General features: G+C 38.2%; 1 protein-coding gene across 6 annotated transcripts in view; it reads left to right on the top strand.

Moving 5' to 3' along the window:
- Positions 1 to 11,298: 11,298 nt before the first annotated feature.
- ERBIN (erbb2 interacting protein) overlaps positions 11,299 to 27,969 on the top strand; it is a 118,640-nt gene continuing 101,969 nt past the window's right edge. For 5 of the 6 annotated variants that reach the window (XM_030968660.1, XM_030968662.1, XM_030968659.1 and 2 more), the window contains exon 1: positions 11,838 to 12,089. The gene's annotated coding sequence lies outside the window, so the exon portion shown is untranslated. Of the gene's footprint in view, positions 11,627 to 11,837; positions 12,090 to 27,969 lie in introns of those variants that run through there. The other variant, XM_030968658.1, reaches the window with a different exon arrangement.

The raw sequence follows: 27,969 nt of genomic DNA, 5'->3' as shown, positions 1-27,969 counted from the left end.
TTAAAAATTGTCAGCTTCAATATATATGGAAATGTTTCCTAAAAAACAAAACAGACAAAAGAAACCACAAACAAACAAAAACCAGCAAAAAAGAGTATTTGCACAGTATTTTTTTCTTAAAACACCTAGTGAATAGATGCATCTCTCTCTATATATATGTAATACTTTCTCTGTTAAAATTTATGTGATTTAGACAGCAAAGATCACATGAACTGGTACTCAGTCTTTTATGATTTGGAAGTCAGTAAAGGAAAATGAAAGAAGTGTACAAAACATTCAAAATTACAAACATACTTACAAAATGTCTAATACTTCAGTTATATAAAAGGCTGCCAGTTACATAGAAAAAAAATTAGTGTGCAATATGATTCATTTGGATGCCTCAACATATTTAACACCTGACTAATTAATTTCAAGCATTAGAAAACAACTAAAATATATCCCAGTTTAACTTTTTAACCTGAGCATTGGGTGAATAGTATATCTGAGTATATCTCATTAAGTGCAAGCAAAATATCCTATATTTAGATAAGCCACGTTTACTGCCCTGTTGTACTGCCACAGTGGATTTTTCCTGTCTGTGATGAGAATTGTCAAGCGGCATAAATTAGCAGAGTCTTAGGGCCTCCTTTGTAACTGTGCTTTCTGTGAGTAACACATCCAGCTCACGCCAGAGGAAGCATTTAGGAATCTTACTTCCCCTAAAATAAATGGAATTAAATGCCAAAATACATGTACTGGCTCTAAGTTCTAGCCTTTTGTTCAAAAGTCTGTAATTCATTTCAGTCTTTAATCCTCAAGTGGCTGTAAACAACCACAAGGCTCTAGTAGAGCTTTGTGAGGGCAAAAACAAAAAAGTACTGAAATCAAACTTAAATCCTTTGCCAGAAGTTCCAGAGACCTGATGTTATGTATTTATTGATTTCATTAAGTGGAGTATGATATTTGTGTAGGTCTGCAGATTTCTTTTTGGAATGGTGCGCTGGGCCAAAAGTGGTTTTTTTATTACCTACCTCTTCTGTCCTCTCCTTCCCTCCTCTTTGTCCTTCCACTTACTAGTCTCCCTCTTCTTCATAGTCATCTTCAGCACGGACTTAGTGACTCTTCCCACTCCTTTGGTTGCCCTTACCCCATTTTCCATCAGAAATGAGGATGCTCTTCAATACTTCTGCTCTTCAATAAAGCCCTAGGAGAAAAAAGCAAGTTATCCTGAAGAGAGAGTTGGATGACGAAACAGCTGCAGAAGGGGTGGTGTGACTATTGCACTATGGTAAGAAAGCATGGGCATGGCAGCCTCATGCCTAACATGGTGTTCACCCCTATTGCACATCCCTGCTTACTCTGCAGAATGAGAATGCCCATGTTTTCCCAGAAATATATGACTATACTAGTTTTGAAAATTAGTTCATGTAGTTTCATTTCCTTTTTCAGCTTACTTGTTTCTTGTTTTCCCAAGACTAAGAGCGCTGAATATCCTTCTATTCCTCTTAATAATATTTATTTTCATTTATATCCTTCATTTCTTTGCAATTGTACATTAACTTGAGAGTACATACTAACTGCTCACATCCATTTCCTCTGTAGTGACCAACAGATATTACTTTCTAAGTATTATTCCTCATGTTTCTCAATGTCAGCAGCTTCTCCCTACACTGTAGCCTTCTTGGTAGAATCTGTACTTACTTTTCTTTCTTAAAGGATCACTCCTACAGTTTTCAGAGTGCTGATTCTTCCATTACAAAAACCCCTAACATCTGCATCTCCAGAAACCTATATGTACAGGCAGCATAACTGAAATTTGCCAGACTTTAATCTGCTTCACACACAAGAAAATAAAACAACTATTGGGACACCTGCATGATATTTGGATGTAGTAAAACTGGCCTCTTCTCCACTCATTCCACTGTGGTCTTCTGGGACTGACTGATCTATTCCCAAGATAGCACTCTTCTTCACGGGAGACCAAAACACCTCTGTTTATCACTCTGCTTTTCACCGTTCAAAGGCTGTTAGTTCCCTGAATAACGGCTGAACTACTTCATTCAGCTCCAGGAAGGTCTTCAGTATTCATTAGCAGCTAATCAATCTCCTTTTTATTGCAGTCCCCTAAATAGGAAAGAGAATGCAGCACTGATGCAGCGCTGGCTCTGGGTGATTTCCTTCTTCATGCAATCATTGTGGAAAGAAAAGATTCATAGGACATTTTCTATATGTAGTCGAACAGAAGCAGTCTAATCTCTAGAAGCACAGTCACTGCTTTTAATGTTGGAATAAGGGACAAGACAGCTATACAATAATAATTTTGGCATCTTAAATTCAGTTTTTATTCCCGTAAGAAATGCTCTTTCTGCAGTGAAGCTTGGTTATTTAAAATTTCAGTAGCTAACAGTGAAGAAGAGGCTCATGTCTCTTCTTTTATTGGTGAGGGATGATGGCAGAGAACTTTGAGATGTTTGCGGCACTACTGAGATTTTCAGGACTTTTCCCTTCTAAGATCAAGCAGTTGAGGAGGAGGGGAGGAAGGAGAAAATGTGTATTGTGGGGGTGGAGAGCAAGAGAAAGAAAGGAGTGTTTTCCACTGAACATCTGAGAGCGACTATTGTATTTGCTGAGACATCATTATTTTTAACTAGCTCTTGAAACTTCTAGTATGGTCACTGTTTGGAATGTACAAATGAAGGAAAATGAGCAGTTAGGGAAAGGAGATCTGCAGACTGCAGCTGGTTGTTAGGAGCAGAGGAGTTTTAAATGCCTGCAAGTAACACTGCAAGTCATACTCCCTCAGCTGCTACCTCTTCCATAGCTTTTCACATTAATGGCATATTAACCAGGCAAAACAAGGAGATTTACTGGCTGCTGTTCCCTTCTCAGGATTGCCAGCACAAGTAGTCCATAAAATGGGCAAACTGAACACTTGCTCTGCTCTCTTTGCATGTACCAGCCAAGACATTTCGGCACTCAGACAAAATGGTCCTGGATTTTATCTGAGCCTTGTTGACATGTCACATCATGTATCAGCCTTGGAGTCCTCACTGGCATCAGCACTGCCTACAGCAAACAGACTTTGGTACGTCTTTGCATGACAAAACCAGCCAGGCTTCTCCTAATGTATGCAGCTAAATGAAGGATTGCTGGTAATCTATTTTTTTTCTTGGAAGAAGATTATGATTTTATTTGGCATGGCAATAGAAGAGCAGGGCAAGTGCTGTGAGCTGCCTATGGCAGCCAGATGTGGTCTTCAAGGTCTAAGGTCCTTCCACTGTGTGAGGAGGCTGTTTGTTGTGAGGGTCTGTAAGTGCCCTCTGAAGCTCTGTATATAATTTCTGCTGAACAAAGAGATGAAAATGGCTTGCTGTGCTGTGTTATGATCCTGTAATGTCGTAATGAGGAAGTGAAGTTTGGGGGCAAATAGGGCCTTTCTTAAGTTTCCTAATCATTCCAGCATATTCTCAGTTTAGGAAAGGCAGGAAGGCAGTAGCTCAGGGAAACATTATGCGTGCCTCATTTAATAAGCGCCAAATGGGTAGGTAGGCTTTACCTTATCTCAACAGTGAGTACATACTAAAACTGTATCACATGGAATTAAGGTGTTTCAATGTACACAGCGTTTGTGTACTTTTCTGATTCAATGTAAACAAGCCCTTAGGTAATGGATCTGGAGACAGGTGTAACATCTTACTTCGATTAGCAATATCAGTGAAAGCAATAAGCTTGCTTCTATGAAAAATATCTCTGCTTTTGAGAAAGCAGATCCTTATATTTTAGATCTCTGTGACAGTAGCATGCCTGTTAAATTACCTGACTTTCTGGCACATTAGTTACTTTTCCTAGACATATGTGTGATTCACATAGCTTTTATGTCTATATATTTTTATTGACATTTATCACCCTAAAATGCAAGAGGAATTAAATCTATGCCATAAGCATTTCACACTGTAAGGACAAATGCTTTCACTCTGATATTTGTGCACATATGTATGCATATACATATATGTATATATGTACATGAGACATTGATTTATATACATATACGTCTCATATAATATTTCAGATTTAGGCTTCCGTGGATCAGTGGCGTGTGTGTGTATGTGTGTGTATACACAAAACTCTTGTTTCATGGTTGTATTAACACATAAAGTCATGGCTGAACTAGAGGCAAAATAGTTTATATAGTAAAAATAGATATGTAGTGGAAAAGAACACAACCACACCCTGGCAATTTCTCATTTCTTCAAAGTATGACAAGAAAATGTCTGCATAGTTCTAAAATGCTGAACAGCCAGACAAGAACGGTGCCACTTACATTTGAATATCTTAAAATGCAGTTTATGAATATTCACATCTTAGAGGATTTCTCTCCCAAAGGTCGCTTGGTTGTGCAGGAGCTTAATTCAAGATGGTTTCTGTCAAAGATAAAGAAAGAACTTGAAACTGGAACTATTGTTTTTCTCATTTAATACAATATTGACACACCTAAATGGGTGGTTTTCAGCTGAAGGTGCCTACTACTCATAAAGAACTGTGGAAATCATAGGAGAGAGCAACCAAAGCTTGAAAATATTTTAAAATGTATCCCTCACACCAGTAATGGCATCATGTTCATGAACTACTCATGGGAAAATATTTTAAAAGACTCTGCCACTAAACCTTACCTAAACTTCTCCACAGGTTTTCACTGCTAGATTAAGAATTTATTGCCTTTTGTGTAGTAGAAAACGAACATCACCCTTTCTATAACATGGCTGGCAAAAAGTGACAATACAAAGTACCTTGCAGAGGAATCCACAAATCAACAAACTTCAGAAAATTAGCCACTATACGAGACGCACTAGAAAAAGTCTCAGAACTGCCTTACAAGGAGCAGGCCTTGCATTTGAATTAACCTCCCAAATACCACCTATCAATCTAATAATGCAAAATGGAAGACCTCATTGATAAAATATTCCTGTCTATTGCATAATACTCATGCTGGTGTATATATACAAAAATCCTTTAGATAATTACAGCATTTACACTTCCTTGAAGACTTTTTCTTTCCCACATATCTTTTTAAACAACAGGTTCAGTATTAAGCTTACAATCCCTGTACTAACAAACACTCATTAGAATGAAACCTTGCTGGCACAGCCTAAATAAACTTCATGAATACTGACAAATTTAACGTGATTGATATCAGTGACAAAAAGAATTAATGGAAAATAATTATTTTGGGTTTTCTTCGTACTCTTTAAAATGTGATCTATTACACTAAGTATGACACATTCTTATGAGAATTACATGCATGGAACTCATCAACTGTTATTCACTTCACTGAACTGCCACAGATAAAACACAGCAAAGGACAGGAGAATAGTTATTTCATTAAAAAAATAATCCATCTCTTGCACAGAGCAGGGACTAACAAGGGACCTCCAAGTCATGTTTAAAAAATAATCCTGGGAACTACATTCTTCATGGAGACAGTAGCAACATTATTTTTAAAGCTGACAGTTCTTGCTGATTCATCCTCTGTACATTCATGTTAGCAGCTGTTTTCTCACCAGTGGTTTAATTGATTAAAATAATTTTATATACTAAAACCAATACATCCCACTTGTATTTAGTTTAGGTTTTCCTCCTTCTTAGTTCTCATTAATTATGTCAGTCAAGCCAAAACCTTTTTCTCCATTTCTATCAGTTGATCTAATGAAAGGTATCACCTTTTCCACAAACTTTGTCTAATATACATCCCACAGTGTCAAAATTCATTGAAGGTCTGTCTCACCTGAGCTGTGTGCAGGTTTAATCTGAAGGTATGCTGTTTATTCACAGCAGTAAGAAATATGTTCTTGGAAATGGGTTGAGTCGATGCAGTCATGATACTCAGATGTATATTCTGCGGCATTGCTGATAGCATAGTTAAGCAGAAGCTATGCATTTTCACTTTAGTTTAAGAAAGTAAAATATTTTAAATACTTTTTTCTAAAAATATAAATAATTACACCTCTAGACTAAAGTACATTTCTCAAAGTACTTGGTAAAGCCAAGCTCCCTGTTGAGTACTTTTGCTTGTTTGCAGGAATAGAAATGAGTTAATAGACAATGTTTTCACTTTTGTGGCCTGGAAAGTGACTATTTCCTTACTGATGTGGAATAATGCTCTAGAATATACCTGCCATGTAAAAATGTATAAAAATATCGTTTGATGGAGGAAAACAGCAGATGAAACCTGTGAATTAAAACATTAAAAATTTGTTGTTTATGTCTACCATGCCTTAGAACATAGGACAGATATAACTGAAAAAAATACCTATTTGAGATTTTAAAAAATACTCTGAAACCATTCTTGTCAAAGGAAAATTAAAAGTCTATAATGTTTCTATAAGGTTTTCAGTGATACTAGTGATATTAGTGATAAAGTGCAATTTTTAATATTTTGTTTGTTCAAATGGAAAGAAATATAATATTTGTAAAAAGAGAACATTTTAGCACTTAGAACTATGTCATCTCTATTGAATGTGTGAGGAGGAAAAAGGCAAAACAAAAGTAAAAAATGGGAACTGAAGACTTCATAAAGAAGAAAAATGGGGAAGACAAAATTATTCTTTTATAATTGAACTTAAAATTGAATTTCATATATAATGAAAGATATCTGCATTTGCTCTAACAGATTCTGAAAAAAGTAATTATTTTTCCCAAAATGAAAAATCTTTTATCATGGACCATATTTTGCAGATGGAAGACAAAAGGATTTTTCAAACTCTCCTAAAAATGGTCCATGGTGGCTTTTCTAGAAATCAAAAACTCTTTTCTTAAAGTACAATCTCTCCGTTTGTCTGGCCTAGAGACAGAATAGTTCATCTCACTGGACTGTTTGCATGTCCTTGCTTCAAAAGGATTCACCTTGTGATTCCAAATATGGTAGTCTGTAAGAAATTCAATTTGAAATATCATTGAACCAACATTGAAACCAAGAATTCACACATTGTTAGCATTTATTTTTACATTACTGACATTATTCACAGAAAAAGACATGGGAAAGGTAAAACATTTATGTGTGCATACACACAACTCTGTGCTAAAGAATACTAAGAGATTTGTATTGTCAGCATTAGTACCTTCTAAGAAAAATAGAGGTCAAAATAGAGGTAAGCCATAAAATGTAAAATAAATGCAATTCATCCTACAATTAGAGAAGTCTGGTTTTATTTAATGCTCATGTGATGATGGGTCCTATAGAGCTAGCATAACTGATTTTCCGTAGAAGAGTATTCCCAGATCTGACTAGAAGTTGGTACAGCATTCTTTTAGGATTTCTATTTGGACACAAAAAACCTCAACAGCATTAATTCCTACCCTTCTAGGATCCAAGAACTTAGCAAAGGCAGCCCAAATCTACCACTGGGGCATAGGCAACGTGCTGAGCACATGGCTTATTTTAGGCAACTTCGCAGTTGGCTTTTTCTGCCAACTTCATGTGTAAATCTTTGTCTTAAACTAGTCAGCAAAGAATTTTTGGTTATGATCTACAGATGTCCGTGTCCTCACATAGTCTGGCTTCATTTTCATTCCTTTCTCTTTGTTTTCACCAGAACAAGATTTATGTGGTGGCATCAGCTGTTAAAACAGACCCTTAGGCTAAGAGGCTGCAGTATAGCTTAAAATCAGTGTTAAGGAGACTGTCCAGGAGCAAAGCAGTCCAAATCAGGAAAGGGTAAAAGAACCTTAACACCACCTTTTTTGTCTTTTCTCCTCCATATGAAATGCTCCTCTATGTCCCAAGTGTTCCTCAGAATTCACCAGCTCTTTCATGCTAACCAAGGAAGATAAATACAAGCAAAAAGTTACAATATAATGGTTAAAAATAACCCTAAAACATTCCTAACCATGTCTAGAACACAGAATATAAAAAATAGGTTCTGGTGTTACCAAGGTTTTCTCTTATTACTGGCATAATAACTCATCACTGATTTTACGGTTTGAGAAACAAAGAAACCAAATACAGAGGAAACTTATTTGTATGGTGTATTTAGCCAGCGTATATTTGGGATTGCACTGGACAGAAGTTGTTTACTTAGTTTATCTTCAAATATGGTAGATACTCATGATGCATTTAGAAGCTATAGCAACACACGTCTAAGACTTAATTGCCACTGAATTATGCCAGCTTTGTGTTAATTTCACCAGTATAAATTCATCCAGTTGTCAACAACATAAATTCAGAAAATGCTACAGTAAGATATTTTGGCAAATTTAAATTATGGGATACTTAAAATAAACTTCAATATATACTTGTTAGAGAAAAAATTACTTATTGCCTTTTTGTGTCTTTCAGGTGGTTATTACTTCCACTAATTATTATTTAATATTTGTATTGCAATCATGCCCAGAAGTTCCACTTCAAATCAATTTGAAGTCCACCATTCAAGTCACTACCTGAGCATTTAATAAGCAGAAGTGCTTACCCCAGAGGCCTTTCAATCTATTTCCTGGAAAAGTGGAAACATGCAATCATAATGAACAACAGTAGTAAGAATAGGGAAAAGCAGCAATTAAACCCTGTCACTCACAGAAGAAACTATGTAGTAATTGTTCAGACCACTTAACTCCTGAGAGACAAACATACAGGTGACTGTTTCACCAAATGATCTTTTGGTTTAGCTGCATATTGTTGCAGTATTTACTAGTGTTCCTGTTCAAATATGAAAATAGAAATTAAAATGAGAGGAGTTTGGGCTTGATGTCCAGCATTAAAGTGTGTATAAAGGATTTGTTTAAACGTTCAGTGGGATCAGATGCATAGTCTCACTTGAAAGACTTACTATGTAACTCTGTATTTTGTCCTTTGTGCACCTAATCTGTAATTATTTGGTAACTGGGATACCATCTCTGGGAATTAATTTTGCTGGGGACTCTGCTGGAGCTGTAATCTAAATACTGTCTTGTTATTTATAGCACATTTAGATCCCTAGGATAACTCCTGGTATTTTCTTAATTTGTACCGATAGTTTTTTCTTGTCTATGCAAAATGTCTTCAGTAGTTATGCTCCAGCTAGCTGTAGCTTCAGCAGACTTTGGATAGGCTTTTATTTTGATAGCTAAAATTGTAACTGAAACAGCATCTTACATTGCAACTAATGTTAACAGCAATGGGAGATTCACCATCTGAGCAACAGCTACTATAGATTCTCACACCCATCTATTACCCTGCTGCATTAATCAATGCACTGGGCAATTTGCAGTATACATTTCCAAAAAAATATTTTCACATTAAAAAGTTGTGATAATTCACATAGGAAAGTGCCTTGAGGAGTTCATGATGGAGGGCATCAGTTGTAGAGACATTAATTATGATAAGGATACGTTATGCGGTTTATGACATGAATGATCAATCATTTGCAAGAGATTAAAAAAATTTAATAATTTTATTATAGACACAGTGTAGGGCACCAATGCAGGGCACTGTAGTGAGAAATTCTAAAGCTGTTGTCAGTGGGGGTAAAGTTCTCTTGCTTGGCCTTGGTCCAAAGCTGACTCATTTGAAGAAAATGGCTTTTCTGAACAAGAAGAAATAGAAGCAATTTAATGTTTTGGACAATATCTACATATACACATACAATTCTCTATTTTATAAACTCTGATGACTACATTTGATTTAGTTTAATTATTTAAATTTAGGCACAGATGTAGTCCCCAAAGTAGGGCTGAATGCTCTGCGAAGATGGAGAAAAGTAAAGAAACAGTAAGTGAATATTATTATCCTAGTAGAAATGCATGCTTCTTTTTTGTATCTGGATACAAGCTGGATATTTGAACACACAATTCCCATGTACAGGCAAGAAGTTTAAAATTAATATCACTATTGTTAAACAAAGTGGACTTTTATAAAAATGTGATCATCCCTATGTTTTGTTGAGAAAGATTAAACCCTTCATGCAAAACCCTGTAAGAAAATAGATAAAGCAAGCAATGATCCTCAACAGGAAGTATCAATGTGAGTTACTGTCAAGGACTGGTAGGGGGTGTAAAGGACTTTTCTCATCTAGTTGTATGTTAAAATCAGGGACAGGTCAATAGTAACATGACATACCATTTTACCTTACTGTTCAATGGCTTATATAACACTTAGCATTTTGCCAATTTCTCAGTAAACAGATTATCATCATAAAACACTGCTCCATCTTAGTTGGTGGCAGTCCCAGTAGAGTAGCCAGGGATTAAATTAGCGTGAAAACAAAACTACCTCTGTCCTTAGATATGGCCTCTGCTGAGCACAATTAAGGAGCATAAGGTGACCAGCATGTACAATTCCACCCTGCTGTCAGCTTCATGTGCTGTGTTATGGCTGAGCAGAACTCCAGGCTCCAGGACTGTTAAAATGGCATATTGCATACACAATAGGTTATCAAATACCCATTTCAAACAATCCAGGAAATTAAACAGAAACTCACTGTTTCTGTTTGGATCGCAACTGTACTACTGCAATCCAAACCCAAGCGATACCAAAGCCGTGTGACCTGTGCACTGTCGGCTTTTCAAGCATGTATTTCTACATGACTCTATCAGTCAACGCCCATTTTCAGTACCATATTATTGTACTGACAGTGTTGAAATATTGGAAGAGAAAGTACAGCAGTGTTCCAGGGTTTACGTGAAACATTGTGACAATATGTGCGGCATTATTTTAATTGTTGTTGTTTGCATCCAAGTTTAACGTAGCACACCCAAACACCAAAGCCTGAGTGGAGGCTGTCAGTTTTTCCCTTGGGTGTGTTCGTTCCCTCAGACCCTTGGTAGCTCCGAGTCAGGCAGCACAAGGCGCGGGAGCAGGGGTGGGATGGCCACGAAGGCGCAAAAGCAGCGCCTGATGGCGTGAGCCGGCACCTCAGCGCTTTCTACAGAGGGTGTGCAACCATTAAATTACGACGCTGAGCTGTTAACGAGGAAACTTCTGTCATTCAGGACTGAATTTGCCCGAGCTTTGCCTGCAGAAGACAAACTAGGACAGGCCCCACGCCGGGCAGCAGCGGCAGGAGCCATTCCGCGGCGGCGAGACACAGCCCCCGCCCGGCGCCGCTTCCGCCTCCCGCCGGCCGCGTCCGCCCCAGCCCCGCGCCAGCGCCCCCCGCCCCGCCTCGCCCTGCTCCTGCACAGCCCGCCCCCGCCGGGTCCCATTGGCCGCTTCGCCCGTCCCTCACGGCTTTCCCCAGCTCGGCCCCCCGCCCGGCGCTATCCGCCCGTCCTTCCTCCCACTGGTACAGCCAGTGCGGGCACGCCCGCCGCGCCTGCCTGCTCCTGCTGCTGCTCCCGCCCCCGCCCCCGCCCGACCCCACTCCCGCCTCCGCCAGGTCTCGGCCCGGGCTCTGCTCCCGCTCCGCCCCCCGTGCCGCTGCAGTGCCTCCCCCGTCTGGCCAGCGGTGCGCGGCGCCGGCAGCAGCAGGGGCGCGGCGGCTTCGCCCGCGGCCACCTCCCCTTCTCCCCGCCGCGTGTCTGCCCGGGACATTCATTCCCCCTTCCCACAGCTCCGCCGCCTCCCCCGGCCCTCCGCTGCCGAGGCCGGGGAGGGGGGCGGGAGGCTGAAGCCGCGGGAGAAGGGGGAAGTGTGCGAGAGGAGGCGGGGAGCGAGGGCGGCGGCGGCGGCGGGCAGGTGAGGCAGGCGGCCATCCCGCTTCCCTTCAGCCCTTGGCGGTGGCGGCTGCGCTCGGGCAGCGCGACCCCGGGTGCGCAGCCGGGGGGCACCGGCGGTGCCCATCGCGCCGGGGGGCGGGCAGGCGGGCGAGGGGCGGTGGCGGGCGGGCCGGCCCAGGCCAGGCCGGGCCGCGCTGGGTGGTGGGGGCGCTGCGGTGTCGCCGCCGGGCGGGGCCGGCGCGACGCGGGGCCGGCCGCGGGGCAGAGCTCGGCGGGGGCCGGGAGGAGCCCGGCTGCTCTGGTGCCCTCTTCCCGTGCACACGAACTCCCTCGTCCTCGGCGAAAGCTGCTAACATTCCTTCTCCTCCTCTCCCCGTTCTCTGCCCTCTCCCTCCCTGAAGAAGAAAACTCGATTGGATTTAACTTGGGGTCGGAAGAAACTCCTGCCTGCTGGATCTGGTTTAGACGCCCCCACAGCTAAGGTAAATAGGGAAGGCTTGGGATCAGCAGCAGCAAAAACAACAGAAAAATCCTTCCTCTGGGAACGGGGTGGAGAAAAAAGCAAGGAGTTCAGGCTTCGTTTTATATCCTGTTTTTGGCCTTTATATTTTGTCTCTGTTTTCCGCCTTGGCCTGCACAGTTTAGCTGCTCATTGTATTACTCCCCGTCTCGCCTGAACGTGTGAACCGAGGCGCTGGTTTCATGGAGGCAGGGAAAGAGTCTGTGAGACCGAAAGTTTTTAATCTCATCGGACACAGAAGTTTCTTTGTTCGGTCCGAGAAGGCACTGAGCTGGAGCTGCTCGACTGCGTAACTGCTTCTTCAGCTCCCTCCCTTCCAAAACGTTGGTAACCCTGCAAGTACAATTAACTTATCGGGAAATGAGAAAGTCATAAAGGAGGTAATATATTTTATTTAATCGCAAGCTCTTGAGGCTTGGTGCTTATGTCTGCCTTGTTTTCTGGAATATCGGTTAGTGTCTGGCCGGACTTCTTCAGGATTGCTCTTAAGTTTCTTTATAAAAATATGCCCTCCTGGTCATCTGTAAATGTCGCAGTTTTTCCACCTTCGATTGCTGCAGTCACCCGTCTTCTTCCCCTTTATCCTCTCTGTTCTCAAAGCGACGAGGTGGACTGCTTGTTTTTCAGCTTGTATAGCAGAGGTCTGTCCTTCAAAGTTCATCTTAAGAACCTTCATTTAAAACAAAATACAAAGTAAAACCAAAGCAGATAGGTAGTTATCTGACTTCTTTAAAGTGCATGCAATTGAATCTGTTAATGTAGCCTTGTTTGGTTTTGGTGACCACTTTTCCCTTTCTAATTTTTGAAAGAAGTCCTTTTTGAAGCTGTTGAAGGGCAAATTAAATGTGAAATTTTAGTGTAGGATTTTGTACCTCCAGTGCTTGTTACACCAACTAACTAGATGCAAGTTTATTTTTCATGCATCAAAGAGACAATTATAGGTTAGTTCTTTTGTGAAGGCAAGGAGTTTCTCATATTGTGAATGTTTAGAACGAGGTAGAAACCATAGCTCTGGAATGTTTGTTCCTATTTGTGAAACTCACAAGCAACATGTTGGTCAGATAGGATGTGTATGCTTCAGTCTTGTCAATGTGTGACATGTATTGGTATTTGGGAGTCTTGGGCAAAGTAATTTCCATGCAAAATTTTTAACGCGCCTACATAGGTAGTTCTTTAACATCGTAGAGTAATTTAGTCATTTAAGAAAAAATAATCCAACTCGATCTATTTGATATACTCTAAGGAAAAATGTTAACATATAAATACCTAAAGCAGGTTCAGTGGCTGATAACAAATAAATTATTTGACTTGCAATTTATAGACTTACCTTTCCAGGCAGCAGTAAGGGTTATTCTTAGGCATCAGAAAGATCTGGACAAAATAAATGGCAGTGAACTTTGCTTTCCTTATGTGGCTGATGCTTGGCAGAAAGTCTGAATAGAGTAATCCTTATACAAAGAACCATCCCTTTCCAGAGCAGTGTTTCAGTCCCAATAATGACTTGAGATTCTTGAGGGGAGGGTGAGGAGTTGTAGCCGTGCATGACAAATTTAGTTGTAAACCAGTATGTTCATAATCAAGGCAATTTTGTTTCTTTTCAGACCTTTTGTGTCTCTCATGATGCACTTGATATTTTTCAATGCCATGTAGAAGAATAGTTCCTTGTAGTGGAGGCACAACTTTTTATGCTAGTGTTTTGTCACTATGGTAGCTATGGATAAGGTCCTTTTTAATGATGAAAGTGTAATTCAGTACTGCTTACAGCTCATGGTTATATCACTGAATACCATTATGTCATTAACATAGTTTGGGAGTAACATGAAGGGATGTGTTCTTTCTTCAGATCAACAGTTGCAACTAAAAATCAGTCTGACATTGGTATTCTTATTATGAACAAAATTATTTAACATTACACATGGTAGCTCATGTGCTTGAAATAGCACTTCTGTAGCTGTGTGTTGATGGCTTGGGGAAACGTTCTTTTGACCTGACTGGTTCTTATTCATGAATTAAATTAAGCTTGAGTAAACATCGCTAATTTTAAGAAGGTATGCTTGCAATCAAAGAGCTAGAAGTTGCAGTATATAGCATACTATGGAATGTGATTATCATTAAGATGATTATTATATTAGTAAAATATGAATAGATCTGTCTTATGCATAAGCTGTGTAGTAGACAATGCTTAGTGTAAACACAAAGCTCTGTAGGGTATCAATTTGCACATCATGTTCATATAGAGTGGATAAGGGGTCTCTGTGGAGATAAGGATAGTTTCTTAGTGTATTAAGTTGGTGGTCTCAGAAAACAGTGTTATGATTTGTTCTTGGTGGAATTTGTTGAGAGTCTTTAGTCCCAGTCATTAAGAGCCATGCTTGGAAGATCAAAGCTAAGGAAAGGCTTGCGCATGTGTAACATACATTATACCTCACATGTTAGCAGTGGGTCCTAGAAATAGAAGGGGATGGGAGCAAATTCGTCAGCTGGGCTTTCCGGTAGGGCTGTAATGAATCACTGTCTGCTCTGTGTTCTTGTTTTGTTTTTGTCCTTCCTGCTCCTAAGCAAAAAGGAAAATCCTTTTGGGAAAATGTTATGTAAAGATCAAATAGTTGGTATGTCATATCTTCAGCAGATTCTCTATTCTATTCTATAGAATAACCTGATCTGCTGAAGAAGTGCCTGACATTTAATCCATGTAGAGGAATTAGAAATCTAACCTTTTCCCAATGAGTTACTAGTGGAGTTGGCGGAAGAGTTACTCATACGGACATCAAAATAGTAGACAGTATTCCTGTGTGAGCATGCAAATGTTCATGGTGACATTTGAAATAGATAGTTTAATGAAGATCATCTAGAAAGTGAAGATTTCAAAACATTGCTATTTTACCTTGTCAGTTTTTGAGTAAGTGCAACAATGTGTCAAAAGACACTTTTCATATCAGAATGAAAACATTGAAGGTAGTTTGAGTAGTAAATAGTCTGTATTTAACTATTGGTAATGGGACTTTTTTTAGGATTTTTTTAGTTGTGAAAAGGTTACTTCACTGAAATACAGCTTTCATATTAAACTAAGAATACAGTGTTTGGATATTGAGTTAAAAATGTAAGGTTTCAAAATCAGGATGCTGATTTAGGAGAGATTTAATGTATCTCCCGTCTAATTAAAATGGAAAAAATGGTAATGCTGGAATCAATAGTTTTTTTCTTTTATAGTAATCTCAGGATAATTAGGCTTTTTCTGCTGGCTTGCCTTCATTGTTGCCAGATGAAAAATCGTTTGCACCTGGTGGACTAATACAATGCTTATTCTTCAAAAACCACTGGCCTATGGAACTGCACAATACATATTCTTTAGGAAGAACTGGAAAGCAACCAACCCAGTTGTGCCAGCTTTTACCAATTCCCAAGCAGTCAGCTATGACTTTGGAGTTGCTGACCACCAGGGACCACCAATGAGACTCCCGGGACACATGTGGAAGGAGGAGGGAAATATGTTAATGATTTTGGGGAAATGGTTATCATATGTATGTTTATTCCAGGAAATCAATGAGTATGTATGTAAAATATAGTATATAAACAGGAACTTCAGCATGCATGGTATTTTGGAGAAGATATCCTCTCACGCATCTATCCACATAAAGAATGCCTGCTTCTTAATGCTGCCTTGATGGTAAAGAATTTCTTATTTTTACCGATTTTTGGTAATAGTTTTGATGACCCAGGTGGAACCTAGTCCTGAATTTCAGTGGATACAAAGGAACATCGTCAAAGTCAGCTTTTTTAAAGATACTTGTTTCTCTGATGCTTGAATTTCAGTACAGGTGTTTGAGTTATTACTCTTTGTACTTTCCGTAAGGGGATTCAGAAGCGTAATATTTCAACACTAGGCTGCAATTCCACCTTCAAAAATACATTGTGACTTCTCATAATTGAGAAATAAAACTGAACAAACCTCTTCCTTTGGTCTAAATGAAACCAAACTGAAGTGTGCTTGTGTTGGAGAACCCCAGCATTGCAGCTGTCCTGCCTAGGGTAAAAAGTTAAAGTTAAAAGTTTAAAAGTGAAAGTTTAAGTTAAAAAGTAGATTTTTTTTTGTGTTCTTGGAAGGAATTTGTAGATACTTGACACTAAGCAATCACGTAGGAACAAACAGTGATGATTGAAGCAGAGCCTGAGGGCAATCTGAACAATCTTGGCTGCTGTGGAGATCCTGGTAGTTGTAATAATGTCAGAAGGTAACTGAGCTTCATAAAGCTCAATTTTATTAGATAAGATGGTTTGTATAGGTTAGGGTGTAATTGTCTTGCTGTGAGCTTGTAGTGCTCATGGGCTACTTCTTGTGTCAGTTGTCTGCAGCCAGCTTTCGGAATGAAAAAAGCTCAGAGATGGTTTAAGTATTAGTAAAAGTCACAAATACTAGAAGTGAAACATTTATAATTTAGGTATTAATTTGGAATGGGTGATATTTTCCTGTGAAGTGGCCAGGGCTCTATTTTTCTTGCTGGGGAAATCTCCAATCCCAATAAATAAATTCAAAATATTTGAAGTTCTGATAATGTGTTAAAGATAAATGCAGAAGGACAGTCTTGTTTTTTTGAAGTAATATGCTTTGAGTTTTACTGCTGTGTTTAGAGTCTTCTCACCAGTTTTCAGCTCTCAGCTGGCATGAGTAGTTCCTGTCGCAACTGCATAAGGGGTTCTATCTCTGCAGACATTTATGGAAGAGAAGTTTCATGTTCTTCCTTTGTCCCAGGATATGGGATATGTGATTAGTACATTTGCAGAAATTATTTCTTCAGCATTCTTTGCCCTCAGTGTCATTTTTCAGTACATGCCTTCTAAAACTTCCAAGTTTTAAGAAGCAGAGGAGAGGGCATAGGTGCTTTGAGCTATATCAGTGTGTCTACCAAAACATCTGAAATGCACTGCCAGATGATTGAATGCCATTCACAGGCTTGGTCATCTAGAATGACTGTAGATATCATTGTAAGCATTTGAATGGTGGAAAAGTGTTTCCAGGCTTGTCTAGAAGACTTCTGATAGACTGCTAAGGTTTGAGAGCTGCTGCTTTTTCCCATGTGGCTGTTGTCTTCTTGGCATTACTCTGTCAGAGGGGAGAAGTAATAATTTAGAAGATCAATCGATTTGTCAGTTTGATCAAGTTACTGCAGGTCTTTTGTGTTACAGGTAACCCTGAAGATAACATGAATTTTTATATTTGAGATTGGGTATCAGAGAACATTTATTATTGGGAATTATAGGGTGTTTTTGTCTGTGGAAAGATGTTGCTTAAATATCTGTATGTGCTTATGTGCTCTCATGGTGCAATGAAACAACAAAAAAAAGGCTTGGCTGCAGTGGTGTTTACAAGACCGAGGCCTGTATTTTCAGTAAGATTAGACTGAAAACTGTGTCAGCATAGCAGTCTAAATCATTAGTGACTTAAATGCTTTGTAAATCCTTGCTTTCCCTGATTATGCTACTGAGTAGATGATATGTAGATGTTTAATTTACTTAGGTTCCACTTTGGCCTTTGAGATGGGTCTACTTGAAGGAGGATCAGTGAATGTGTAGACAGCAGATAATGTTCACTGGTCTCCTGTTGCTGGTATGTTAGCTTGCTGTGGCATGTTAGTCTGTGGTGGCCTGGAATGTGAGGTTGATAATTAACTCCTTTTAGGAGAACATACTCATTTTGGGTTACTTCTGGTCACAAAATCATATGTGGCGCTAACCCTGGAGCTTTGTTGGTTATTTAATTTCTGAATGCTCTATATTTTTGGGGGATTGGCAGTAAAATTCATCACTGAGGGGGAAAATTCAAAAGTTCACTTCTTCCTGGTTCATACCTATTCAGTCTTTATACTATGTCTGCTTTGCTGTAGTAAACTCACACAGGGTGATTTATTCCAAGTAATTAATGAGTTCTTTAAACATCTTGGAGGAGTTACAGGCAAAGGGAATTAAGTGTGCAATGCTGCAGAAAACAGTGTTTGGAACAAGCCTACAATCTTACTTATGACTTTTGTCAGATCACTGTTGTTGGTTCACAGATGGGTGTTGGGAAACTGTTAAAAACAAAATAACAAATATTAAGGACACTAAGTAAGAAGAGGCGAAAAAGGATGCAATTAAATTAATGTTAACCATCTTCTCAGAATGTGACAAGGAGGGAGAATCAGTTGGAACTCAGAAATTCTCAATCCATCTGTCTCTGATCCTGATGGATAAGATGGGAAACGTTGATACGAGGGAAAAAAAACCCCTTCTGATCTTAACTATTTTCATATAATATTATTTCTCTATAGTGCATCTTACTTGTGTTTTTTAGGAGAGTTTTGTTTTCCTGAGTGTGGGATTTCTGTGGCTATTAGGCAATGTTCTTCCAGTGTATTACTATTGATTTAGATGTTAAGGATTTTGGTCTGGTACCAGGTATTTCATCTAACTAAATGAAGATTTAAGTAATAAAAGTACTAGAAAAGCAAGATATACTTAAAATTGATTTTAATAGACTTGAGGTTAATTTACTTTTCCTTTTTATTTATCTGAGTGAGTTTATCAATTTTTCAGGGAGCATTTATTTTGTTTTGCTTTACTGTAAAAAAGCAGAAGAATGCTGAGAATCCTGGCATTATTCTGTGGTTTTGCAATGCTGTTCTTACAAGAAAAAGACAGTAAAGCAGGCAGACATTTCTGTGGGATTTTTCTGTGGGAAGTTGTGGGATCTGTTGGAGATGTATTGTCAACATATCAAATATCCTGTAGTCTTTCATGATATCAGTTACTGAATTGGTTTTGCAGCAGTGGGTGGTGATGTGTCAAGGGAAAGATTATGGCCTTGTCAATGGAGCCGGTTAGAAGAAAGTGTTACAGAGTGGGAGAGAAAGATGTTGTTAATCAATATTTTTCTCTTTCTTACTTTGCTTCTCCTGTTACATAAACTAACCAATGAAGAACCAACAAATTGTTCCTTACTCTTGTACAAAAACTCTCTTGTCTGTGGAGCAAGTCCCTGCTTATTTCCACTGAATCTAAATATATGTTTGCTCAGTTTAGATTTGTAGTTCACACATCCTTCCACAGGTGTTAAATTTCCAGATTCTAAATTTCAGCTTTGGAGCATGAAATATCTGCTGGGGAATAACTTTCCCTCAAAATCAGAATGTTACTAATTTCCGCCAGTTTTGTATTAATTTGGTTTGAATCTTTGAGAAGTCTGAAAGATGCAGTGGACAGTTCAAATTAATTGAAGTCTCATCTATGAAATTCTCTGGAATTTCTGCATTGTGCTCTTCAGTGACTTTTTCCTATTCTGAGAAAAGAGGGTGACATGTTAATAGCAAATCAGCTTGGCAGTGTCCCACTTTTTACTTCAGTAGTGTCAAAGTAGTATTGTACCTCTGTTCTTTTCTCATGCTGGAAAGCCCTGGGTGTCAGAAGTTAAGTAACTCTTTAAGTTGGGTTATTATTAAATCAACTTTGAATTCAGTTTTGAGGTTATAATTAGCATTTTGATGAGAAAGAAGACTTTTAATTTATCTTAAATATCTTGTGAGGTGAAAAGCTTGTTTTTGGCTTCCGATAGTGAATTTATTTTCCCTATTGAAAACAACACTTTTAAGAGAAAGTGTACTGAAATATAATTGTCTAAATTCTAAGTTATTAGTAAAAGTTTTATTGTAGGCAGTACACCCTTGTTCTTCCCTGTCTCAAGAGTCAAAAATACTTTGAAGGCTATTCTACTTTTTTTTTGTATCTATTGCTTATGTGATCTGCAAAATGCCTGATAGACTAAAATAAAAATAACAGCTCTCTTTTCTTTAATCATCATCCATTCACTTAGAGGAACACAACACTAACTAAAGAAAAAAAATTAGTACAAAAATGCTAACTCAAATGTTTCATCACTGTGTTGGGAGTGAAACAAGATTATGAATTGGCAAAAATAAAAAATGCATTGTGAGAGAAAAGCTGAGTAAATAGAGGACAAGAATAATGGCGCTTACCCACATGGAAGGTGTGAAGAGTGTTGTAGTTAGAAAGAACCCCAGCCAATGCAGACAGGAGTAGTTCTTCTGCATCACTGCAGAAGATAGTGACAACAAATTGGCATGTGTTGGGATCTATGTATCGGTTAAAATGAATGTACAGAAAAACAGTAGACAGAGGTAAGTAGCTTCAGGGGTTCCCTTGTATGTCCAGGACAGTAATTTCTAAAACTGCTGAGAATAATATTGACATAATATGTAGCATGATTATTGTGTAAATTAGAGGGACAAGATGCTTAGAGTCTGGAAAATACAACTTTTTTCTGTTTTGGTTTTTGAACCTTTGCTTTTTTTTTAAAATAGTGGCTACTTCTTATTCTAGCCACTGTTTATTTTAGTGAAAAAGTAAAACTGTTTTTAAAGCTGCATTATGAATAAAGGCTTCTGCTTTTAGTACTCCATTTTATACTAAACATGTAAGAACAAAAACCAAACTGGCTTGATGAAGTGGATAACACTTAGAAGACAGACAGAAGTGTTCTTTAAAGGAGGAGGAATTATAAAATAAAATGGAAGTCCAGTTCTATATACAATTTCTCTTCAAGTAGTAACTTGCATTTAGTGCACTGTATAGTCTTTTAGATGTTGGGTTGCATGTTTATTTGTAATTTTTGGTATGATTTTTTTTTAAATCTGCCAAATTAAAAATGGGAAATGAATATACATACCCCCATGTACTTCCTTTGAACTCTGATCTATGAATGTGTTTCCATCTATCTTCCTGTTACCATAGATTGAATTATGTAACCTGTCGGGATTTGTTTTTCTGAGCAGTTATTGGCTAGAGGGTTTTGAGTGTGGTTCTTCCTTCCCCTCCTGTGTACCCAACATCTGCTTATTTTGTATCTCAAGTGTTCTGTGCCTGCTGTGTTTTTCTGACCTCTGTTGTTTGATCCTTCCTACCTTTAGGTAGGAATTCTGGGAATTACATTTTTGAGGGAGAGTGCGTGTAAGGCAGGGCATCAGGGACTCGATTTTTTTATGTGTAGACCCTACAGTTTAGTAAGCATTTAAATAATCAGTAACCTTCTGATAAGAAATAGTATCTTTTTAAAAATTTATTTTTCCCGTTTTGGTTTCTGTGCTGACATGTTTTATGTTGCAAATCACCTGAATTTATCTGCAGGCAATAATGTGCAGAGTCTGATTAATAGATGAGAACTTTTCTTTTATATTGAAATACTGCATATTTACAGCCGTGCAGCTTGCTTGTCAAAAACCTTTGGTGTCTGCTGCAGATGGCTGCATAGTCTTAAGGAGTGACTTCCTGGCTGCATTGTACATGGAGTGCCAAACACTGAGAGCAGTTTTGTTCTGGAATGCCAAAATACATTAAATCCATTCAGGAAGCAGCATATGTCAAAAGAATAAAAATACCATAGTCATGTGAAACAGAATGTGGTAATTATGTTTTTCAAACTTATTTTATATCCTGAGTTAAGAGCTTAAAAAGAGCTTTTTGTATTGGGGATGGTATTAACTACCAATTGCTGACTTACACTGTTAGCATTTTCACTACGGTTTTTTTCCCCATCCTCTATTTTTTTCTGTGTTTTACATATGCCATAGCCGGAATTTGAAACCAGGAGTCTATCAATAAGAGTGAAGGAATAGGAAAACAATTATATTTTCCTCCTGGATATCTAGGCCTGTGCACAGTATGCAGGTTTTTGGTGGGTGATTCATTTTTTTTTGGTTCAGTGGAGGTTTTGATTTTATTTTTTGGGGTTTTTTTTGTTTGTTTGTTTGGTTGGTTTTTTTAAGGCTAGTGGCGTATGTGTTCTTTACAGCACTGAGAGAAGTATGTAATTGTTTGATAATGCAAGTAGAAAACCATGGTTGATAAAAACAACCAGTGAAGGATTTTGCTGCTCTTCAGTGTCTTAATTCAACAAGTTCTCAAGACAAGGAGTAAGAACATTTAGAACTAATAGCTCCAAATATTACAGGGTTTTGTTATTAAAAAGACACAAGCCCAAGGCCAAGCATTTTGTTGCTTATTATTCCATGTTGGCAAAGTAGGTGGGAATTCACTGTAATTTCTCCTAGTTAGAAGGCAAAGTATTAAAAAGGGCATAGACAGAAAAATACATATATATCAAAAAGCTGTAATTTCATCTGATTAGTTTCTTACTAGTACAGATCTGAAATAATTTTTACAGATCTGAAATAATTTAAAAGCCTCTTTAAGACAGAGGGATGAAGTATGTATATTTTTAAAGCAATTTTGCTTGTTCTTTCTGAATGTAATTTTTCTCTTGCTTTTTCTTTTTTGTTCAATCCCTATGATCAGAAATGGAGTTAAAAATTAACTTCAGTAAATTAACTTACATAACATCCTAATTGCTGTTCAGTCTTGTGTAAGAAATGAGAGGTCCTTGAAAGAGAAGAGAGGGCAAATATTTTACTTCCATAGCTGTGGAAGGCACAGATTTATTTGAAACAAGCATTTAATTATAAAGTAGCTTCATATGAAGCAGAGTTTATAGCAGAGGCCATAACTACTGTAGGGTTGGAAGTATGATACATTCGTGTCTCTTGAGTTGAAACAGGAGGTGCTGCTGTGTTTGTTTTCTGGTTTAAATTCTCTGAGATTTTTAGCTGTCCAGTGGTAGAGGTACCACCATTTAAAGATTTGCTTGTATTCTGAGAGATGAGGCAAATTCTGGAGTTGCCTGTTTGTATCTTGGTTCAAGCCAGCTGGGTTATTGTTTGCTTTTGTATTTATTCTGGCAGTCCACTTGCCTTCCCTGACTGTGATGTGTGTTAGTCTGTTGGTCTCAGCCTTCTTTGGGATAGGTATGAGAAAGTTTATAGTTGTATTTTCAGGTACACGTGAGCTTTCCTCTTCCTCAGCCTTTGTTCTTCTTTGAAGTTTGGTGTTTATCTTCATTCTAGTCACCTAATTTTGTGTTTCATGAAGGAGTAGTGGTCCTGTTAGCCACAGAGAGGCCCTACCTGTTCAAGCACAGTTAATTCCAGTGTTTCTGCTTGTCTCCCAGCTATCAGTGGCTACAGGAGTGGTCTGTAGCTATTGAATTGTAGGAAGTATCAGAAGTAGTAACACAAAGAAATGTTTTCCTAGGTATATGTTTTCTTTTTGTTCTTTAGTGCATCTGAAATGTACTTCAGGTTTGCAGGCAAGTGTCTATGGGTGTACCTCATACCCTGCACCTTAGAACTATGTGTTAATTCTGTTGAGTCTGCTGGTTTGCTGACATTTTCAGTGTGAAATTCCAAGTTGAATCTTACTTGCACTCTAGCCCATGTCATCATGAGTAGCAGGAATTGATTTTCAAACAGACTTGGAAATTAATTCACACACTTGTGTTCTAGTTGGACTTGCTACTATCATAGTGTTAATGCAGTTGTCCAGGAAGCGTAAGCTTGAAACAAAATGTGAGTTTCCCCTTTTGGAACGTGTAAACATTGCAGATTGCAGTGCACTTGCAAGAGTTATGATGTATTGTCTTTTCTCATTCTTTAACCAACTGCAACTGTCATCAAAGCACTTGCCATTTCTGGTTTTAGTAGATGAACAATGCTATGGAATCTGCCCCCTCCCCCCAATGCTATGGAATTTTTCCCCCTCCTTGGCATTTATTCCAATTTTTTTCCAAGATTTTCCTGTGCTGTTGGTTGTAAATACCTATTTTATACCTCTCCGTTAAACAGTTGCATTGTTTTATCTTTGGTTGTTTTGTTTCTTTTTGAGGTACTTTGTAACTTAATGTTATCCTGTGATTTAATTAACCTTTGTTTATAACTGTTGTAACTTTTAAAAGCATATTGACTGTTACACTGTTGCTTTTCTTGTGGTTTCTTCCCGAATATGTCCATTCTCATGAGGCTCTCTAAGACCTTGTTAATGTTGATTTGAGAGCAAACCAGCAGACAGCACCCTGGAAGAATTCTGTTTAATGACAAAAACCTGTTTCTATTTCTTCTTATCAAGATTTGCTGTTAAGTCTGCTTTTGAGGTCCATGGTGTGGGTGGCTCCAAGTTAATCAGTTGGTAGGAGGGGCTGTAGAAGAGGAACAGCAAGTGAGAAACTTGGGTGCAGTGTAGAGACTGGTTTTATTCATAGCAATTACTAGCCTTGCTTTACATCCAAGCATCTGAAGGCTATTAGAAAATGTCTTATTTCATGGACTTGATTGAGGACAAATCACTTTTACCATCGAGATTGGAAATAGGTTGCATTCTACTCTAAGTTATGGGCATCATGGCCATACCATCATGCCATTATAAAGCGGCAGCCTTCTGATACTATAGGAACCTTGAACTGCATTTTATGTATCTTCACTACATTTTAAGAACAGTAAGACAAATAAAAGATACATCTAGATCAGTAGCACTGTTCTGTATATAAATACCAGTTTTTGTAAATCTATTCAGTGTATCTATTTATTGTTTTAGTTGCAGGTTGGTATTAATTGAAGATTCTTCTAAGTGTTTTTTTAACCTTAATATTCAGCCAAAGTGAACAACCAAGACTTTCTCTCAATAGTGCTTCTTTGCAAAACACCTCCATGTACTGGTCACTTTGGAATTTATAAATAGTTTTTGCTTTGGTTAAAAGAAGGTAAGTGTATGTAAATTTTGAACTTACCGTGTTGGGGATGATGGTCTATATACTTTTCTGTGCTTTATTCTCATTCCCTCTAGTCTCTTTTAAATTTAAAGCATTCCTTTGTGGGCAAGTATTTGACTTTTTGTTGCAAAAACATGCACAGCACTTGCTGAGCAAGTGTCTTGAAGTTCAGACCACATCCTGTGAATATTTCTTTCAGTTTTGTAGAGTAAAAAAGGTACGGGTACAGTCAGTGTCTGGACCAAACTGTTCACTGGATTCCCTGAGTATCCTTGCTTTTTCTTGGTAGCCTGTAGATATTTATCATGGTTAATTTTTTTTTAATTATTTCCTCCTGCCCCCTCTGCTAAAATTATGAATTCAAGGTGGAATAATTATAAATGTGACACACATGAATGAATTTTGCCATCAACATGTGCTATTGTGAGCATTAAAATATGCTTGAATATATTTTTTGGTACATCTGTTTTGTACTGAAAAATTACCAGTAATAATAAAGTTATCAGCTTTACTTTAAAGGAGTTTTAATTTATAAAGCCTATGGCTAAATGTCTAGTCTTACATTCTGCTGCATCTGCTTTGCACACTTCCTCTTTGTTTCCAGTGTGGTTCTTTGCATCAGAAGGAAGACAAGGTGTTGAAGGTGGAGGCATAATACTGAAGGTCAGTGAGTTGTTGAGCAAACTGATCTAAATGAAAAAAGATTCTCCTCAATGTCTTGCAGATTTAGGCTTTTTGGGTCAGTTACTGATTAGACTTACAGTATGATTAAGAAAACCCTAGCTTTAATAAAAGGCAGGTGTGAGGGGAAAGCAGGGATTACTCTTGCTTCAGCAGGTTGTAGTTTGAATTTTGCATGATGGAGATTGACCTGCCTTTTGAGTTCCAGTTGCTAATTTGGAATAGTGTTCCACTTACCCACAATAAATATAAATGTTGCTATTCATCATCAGTGATTTGATCCTTGATAGTACAAATATAAAAGTCAAAAGTGCAGTTAAAAACTGGGATACTTACCCAGTTATACCCTCTTTTCAGCAGATTTATAGTCTACCACCTCCTGTCTCTCCTACTTTTTCTTGCCATAGGCAGATTGACTTCTAGACTTGAGACGGTAGGCTGGGAATTAAATGTTAAAAAGTAAAATGGTTTTTAATTGCTGCAGGAATGGGACTAACCATGGAAAAGGAGAAGAAACAGTGAAGACCTTTTCTCCTGAAAGCTATGTTTCAGAGCACTTGCTTTTGAGATTTATATATCTAGCCTCTAGTTAGTTGGGATTTCTGGTGGCATTGTGTTTTTCATTATCTAGAGGAATCTCTTGATTGAAATTTGTAGGTTCAGAGTATTTGAATGTGGCATGCTATTCCTTCAGATTAGACCTCAAGGCTGGTTTGAGTGGAGAGTGGACAGGTGATGGGCAGTTGGTATGATTAGTAAACAAGTTCATATGTTATGTATTATAACAAAATGATGGACTTAGAAATGTCTGTCACTTAGAGTATGCAATGCCTTTATGGTGTTTTACTTTTTCAATTTCAGGTGGGCAGGATAGAAACACCTTTATTGAGGGATTAAAAGTGCAAGATAGTTTAGGGGGCAGAGGATGGAAGAGAGGACATTTAGCATCAGCATTCTCAAATCTTCTAGGAAGATTGCTAGCTGGGTGTGGAGGTGCTGTGTGTCTGTAATGAGGAGTCATGTATAGTGGCCTCACTTGACTGTACTGCACTCATGAAATGCAGGTGACTTCTGTCTTCCCTCCTGTTTCTAGAAGGGCCAAGCCCCTATATTAGAGAGGAGGTGGTGCTTATGGGCATGAAGTGAACAGAAAGAGCTGGTATTTTTGCTATTACCCGCTTTTTAAGACTTATACTCTGCTTATGTCTGCTTCTCTGGAGAGACTAGAGTGCGGTGGTTTAAGCACTAGTGAATTTAAAACTTATTTCTTGTGATCTGAGTTTAAATTGCTCCCTTGGTAATGCACTTCTTAGAGTCATCATGTGAAAAACGTTTAAATTCAGTTGTGAGGACTTTTTCCTTCTCCAGGCGCACCAGTGTTCGTAACAATTACTTCTGATATCTTAGCTATACGCTGACTGCTTACTGGAATCCTAAGGTGTCAAATGGATAGTTCTCAACACATCCTTAAGCAGTCAAGCTGTTTTTCATGACAGCAGTTGTCTATTTGTTTGTCCCGCTCTTTAATCTGTAAAACAACACCTTACCTTCTGGTTGATTGATAAATATTTGATGTAGCATTTCAGGAGAAATAGTGTTTGCTGTAAGATAATTTATTTTCCTGGGGTTCAAAGGTGGAAAAAAAGCTCAGACTATATTAAGTCCCAAATTTTCTTGAACATTATAATTGGGAAGATAACTTATGTGTTAGGCTTTTTCTTTCAAATTATGTAGTACAAGATTAAGCTGTGCAGGATTTGGAGATACTGAATTCTTCCTGAAGGTAGTTTCTGAATGATAACCTTCTGCATACTTGAGAGTAACTAGTATAATGATATTAATTTCTCTGGGACTGGAATTTTAAAAATGTGATGCAGTGGCTGGTAGTTTGATTTCCTTCCCATACCCCCAGATTGAAAATATACTAGGATTTTTTTCTTAAATGCTTTCATAGTTTAGTTAGTTATTAAGATACTGAAGTGTCTGTTGACCTTGCAAATGAAAATGGAAAAAGTTGCACCTTTTTTTCTATTTCCTTCACTTGTTGTTTAATTTTTGAGACTCTATCTGCAATTAGAATCTAGAGTGCGGTAAATTGAAATTGAACGTGAGGGCAAGTATATATTTTTTTTGGTACAGTTTTCGTGTTTGCATTAATCCCTCCCCCCCTAAGTGAATGTGTGACTGAAATATTACCAACTTCATTCACTTTTACTGTTTTTAGAGTTACGTTTCTCCTTAGTTTTTTCCACTTGAAACACAAAGATTTCTTTTTTCCTTTTTTTCATGCTGCAGTTTTGGGCTTTTGGGGGAGAACCAGATTTTGAGGGACCGGCGTTTAGTTTTAGTGCATCTGGCATATGTTAAAATGCTGGGCAGAAAAGGTCTGTGAAAGACAACTATGTATTTTTGCATTTGTTCTGCTGTGTGGTTAGAATGCAAGTTGAATACTGCTTTTTGGGTGTATATGCCTGTATCTGTATCTCTGTATCTTGAAATAAGCAGGGGTTGCGGGGGA

This window comes from Camarhynchus parvulus, chromosome Z (genome assembly GCF_901933205.1).
Source record: "Camarhynchus parvulus chromosome Z, STF_HiC, whole genome shotgun sequence".
In the NCBI taxonomy this organism is placed as follows: domain Eukaryota; kingdom Metazoa; phylum Chordata; class Aves; order Passeriformes; family Thraupidae; genus Camarhynchus; species Camarhynchus parvulus.
Note: the sequence above shows the minus strand (reverse complement) of the source record. Positions and strands in the feature narration are given on the sequence as shown.